This window comes from Bremia lactucae, linkage group LG11 (genome assembly GCF_004359215.1).
Source record: "Bremia lactucae strain SF5 linkage group LG11, whole genome shotgun sequence".
NCBI classification, from domain to species: Eukaryota; Oomycota; class Peronosporomycetes; order Peronosporales; family Peronosporaceae; genus Bremia; species Bremia lactucae.
The window spans coordinates 2,021,780-2,026,616 of NC_090620.1; positions in this window are offsets into that span (position 1 = coordinate 2,021,780).

The following is a 4,837-nucleotide window of genomic DNA, read 5'->3' on the forward strand; positions in this document are numbered from 1 at the left end:
AGTGTCATCTTCTCCCGCAACTCTAAATGATTCGGGTGCATGTGGTGATACCCTACGAAAATGCCACCCCTATTTAGAGGTCGACTACGAATGCGAGTCGTGAAAACTGGCCGACTCGGGGAGAACAAAACAGTTGCCTGATCATCGTCAGGCGGCTGACAATGAGCCTTCGAATGAGGGGCTCATTCGAGTAGACTTTCTAGTAGCATTCGCCACAGCTTGTTCGGTTCCGACGATGATGATAATCTTCATCGCCGGCACCGTCTCCCGTGCCGTCACCCGCACTTATTTATGAGCGTGGTGATGACGATGGCGTAAGCCATCGTTATAAAAGTTCTTGTGGTACCCCTGCTTCAGCGGGTACCACTCATGGGATCGTAGACACTAAAATGTCTCGTCGTGCCCCTGAGAAGAACCGTGGCTTTTGCCCGAACAGCTAATTAATAGTTTGGAGAGACTACTCCACCCAACAAATATTGCTTATTTATTGCGACAAAGCTCCATGGCCTCTATCCCAGCACGAAGAACTTTCGCGCTGAGAAAGATTTTATCTCGATGCTATTTCAAGCATCGATTATATAGTGGCAACAATAAACGAGATAAAGTCCCGCTTATGCAAGCCTGCAGCGCGTTCATTTCAATGTCAAAGACATTGGACGCGAAGCCTGGCTTTAAACACTTAACGCGATTCGCGTTAAGTTTGAGAATCGAACACCAACCGGTGCAAGGTATGAATTGCATCGGTTGTCACGTGAGGCTTCCATACCTCACGTGAATGATCCCTGTCCATATGTTATTGACAACGCGAAGCGAGTAAAAGGGGGTCTATTCCCTTTCTTCGCCCCGGGGAAGGGCTCGCATCTCTATCGAGATGCGCAATGCGATTGACGTTTTGCAATCGATTTACAGGCGCCAGGGGCGCGTGTTTTCCGATGGACCTTCTTTTTTATCGGATGAGTCTCGTCATACTGACGAGCGAGGCCCTCAACGTCAACAGCCAGCTGGGAACGAGGCTCCTAGCTATCATGTGAAGGTGGATAACCGCGCTCGTGAACAAGATGACTCGTTCGCAGCTCCTTCACATCACGGTCGTTTAGAATACGTTCCACAAGGAAACGTTGAACCACCTAAAGAATCCACCAATGGTTGTGGCGGAGGAGGGAAAATTAGTTCCGACCCATGAATCGGATCTAGAGTCGAAGATCGACAAGCTCGATCACTTCCTCCATGAATTGGTGGATGGACTTGATCACGAGCGCCGTAAGCATCGCTCGTTGGCGCAGACAGTGCAGGATCATTATAACGATCGGTTGGAAGACCGTTCGAAGAGTGCGCACTCCATGTTGGAGTGCGAACGGAAATGTCACGCTCTTCGTGATGAGCTGTCGTTCGCTCAACGCGGTTTCTTGGATCTCCGGATCAATCTCCAGATTCAACATGAGAATCTGATTCGTGACCACAAGAATCTGTTATAGATTCTTAAAAAGGGTGGTAGATCCGTCCTCGTAAGAAATCACGAACTGATGGTACGGGCGGAGCCGACCAACGTAAAACGTAGTATGCGTTCACATTCTTCGTGGCAATTCTTTTGTTATACGCATTGCCTCTGCGATGCAGTACACGGAGAGGCCTAGTGAACTTGAATAGTAGTGTTATACTACTCGTATTAGTGACTACATACTTAGGTAAGTTTACCGTAGACAGTAGTACTAGATCAACAATTTATATGAAAGAACACTTGCTCTTCCATGTTTGTCTGCGTTCCGTTTCTTTCGTCCAGTGCCTTAGCAATGTAATCTGTACGAAACGGACTACTGATTCTCGAGCCAGCAGAAATTCCTCTGCTGACTCATTTACTTTGTCATTTTCAGTGCGCTTTGTGCGCGCTGTCATGAGATCTTTCTCATCTTCGACGTCGAATGCTTCGACATCGACATCACTCGCGTCCTTGGTAACTTCGACGCGTGATAAGCATGAGCCAGGAATGCTTTTGTTCGTGCGAACCCATCCCCTTAAACTAGATGATCCCTGTATTTGGGTGGGTATGCGTGAATGGCTTACGCCATTCACGAAGAGCGGTGTAAGCGTTGAAGACGCATGCACCGAATTATTGATGGCTAATTCGACCATCGGAAAAACTCGCTCCAATTGGGATACGATTGGACATAACCTTGAAGTATCTCTTTGTGGACACGATTTACGCGTTCCGTCTGACCACCTCTCTCGGGATGATCAGAAGCTGACATAGTCAGCCGTGTTCCGAGAGTCCGGAACACGAATTTCTAAAACTGCACCGTAAACCGTGGATCTCGATCCAAGATTAGTTTACGGGGTAACCGGTGGAGTTTGAATACCGTGTCGATAAAGACACGGGCTCAGCCTGGAGCCGTGATCGACTCAGGTACTGCAACAAGATGTACTATCTTGCTGAATCTGTCAACAAAAACAAGGATTACATTTTATGTGATCGTCTTCGGAAAATCCGAAGACAAAGTCCATAGACACGGACTGCCAATACTCTGCCGGAAGTGGTAGAGGTTGAAGAGGTGCACGGGATGAAGGGCTAGGCTTCACCCGTCGACAGACCTCGCAAGCACGAATGTACTTGCGTACGAACTGATACTGGCGGGTCCAGTAAAAGTCGAGACTTACTGTGAGATAGTTTTCTCACGTATACAATGCCCACTTGTTGGCGCATCGGGACACTCATACATGATGCGTAAGCGCAAATCATTGTGAGTTGGGACGACGATACGTGGAATGTCGCCTGCAACGGCTGTGTAATACAATAAGCCGTTGCGTGATGTGTATCGATCGGATGACGATCGATATAAAGCCGGTAAATCTTTAAAAGATTATTCGGAAGGATTCATCAGATGATCCAATAAACGCAGAAGGTCCTTATCTTCTGCGTAGGCTTTCTCCATGTCATCAAACAAGGTTGATGACGGAACACTTGAAATGAGTGTTGCAAGAGTGAGATCGTTTTCACTGTTGGAATGCGGAGCCGGCTCGAAATCGGGTCGGCGTGATAACGCATCAGCGACGACATTAGGTCGTTATGATTTATATTCCACGGCGAAATTATACTCCGCGAAGAAGTATATTCACCTCGCCATTCTTTGCGAGAGGTGTGGGATGTTTACAGCCGTGCTTAAAGACGCATGTTCCGCATATACGATGAACAGTCTATCTCCAAGTTGATAGACCCTAAATTCAGCCAGTGCCTATTATATAGCAAAGAGTTCTTTGTCATGCACTAGGTAATTGCGTTCAGATGGTTGAAGCTGACGCGATTGGTAACAAACGACGCGCTCCGCGCCGTCCGTATCGTATTGCATTAAGCATACAGCCGATTGCGAAATTGCTGGGGTCACAGACCACATGGAATGGTCTGTCTTGATCAGAAATCGCTCATCTTGGCGAATGCATCAAGCTTTGCTTGATACCTTCAAGCGAACGCTGACAATCAGCGTTCCAAAACCATTTCTCGTCTTTTTTATGAGACGAGAGAGATGAACTGTCATCTCGCCATAATTGCGTGAGTACTTGTGCAAGTACGCCGCTAGCCAAGGAACTTTCTAAGTCCCTTGACATCGACTCGAACTGGTCAGTCGATAATTGCCTTGATCTTTCAGGGATCAGGGTGCACGCCGCCTTTACCGACGATTCACCGAAGAAGATGTATTTCACTTGCAGAGAATATACACTTTTTTTAGACTTACGTACAACTTATGCTTTCACATACGTGTAAGAACCTACGAAAGTGAGTTTTGTGAACTTCCACGTCCGTCTTTCCGTCAACAGCCCGGCTATGGACAAAAACATTGTCAAATTAGGTGCGAATTCTCGCACTGGTCTCAGCAGATTCGTTTCGCATCTGTTGAATGTTGCAGGGGCGTTACTAAGGCCCTGTGACATTACTATTACTAGCCTTTCTTAGAGCATCCCACTGGGAGTGCTCACTCCTGTGTACGGGATATCCCGTTCACGCATAAGGATCTGATAAAATTTATCCATCAGATCCGTATACGAAAAGATGATACTCTTAATTATACCATCTATGATTACGTCTTTTCTGAGTATCGGCGTTGGAGCCAGTACCGTTGCAGCAATCATTTTATTGAATGTGTGCACTATCCGCCACCTCCTGTGGCCCTTCGCACACTGAAGGTCGGAGAGCTATGGTCGACTCCCTTACATCGCTCATGAGTGCAGTCCCCCACGCCCAGTACCGAGAGGTACTGAATGTACTTATGGATACAATGCCAGAAAGGGCAACGGTCGCGGGTCCGATGTTGTTGCGAAATCGCAACAGCGAGGCGAACCGCCAGAAAACGGTCGGGGTCAGAAGGGGCGCAACCCCTACTGATCCAGCAACCCCAACAGAATTTGAAAAACAATTCTTGACGAAGGTGCTCCGGACACACAATCATTATGAGTCTCTACACCCGGCGATGAAGTATCTCTCATCACCTTGAAGTTGAAAGTGACAAATAATTTGTCACTCAGAGCTCTAGTGGACTGCGGAGCGTCGAATAACTCTATTCGTCGCCAGTCACTAGAGGGTTGTAGGCTCAAATATGTTGAGCGCGACATCCCTCCAACGAGGATGACGGTGCGTCTAGCGACAGGCGCATCGATAACAGTAATGAAACGCGTAGTGAAATTTCACTACACGTTAAGAGATTTACAGTATGATGATGATTTCATCGTACTGGATTTGGATGACAAATTTGATGTCATCCTAGGTTTACCTTGGCTCAGAAAATACGAGCCAAGGATCAGCTGGCAGCATCGATCCGTAAAGATGCCTGCCACTTGTCCATCAGATGGC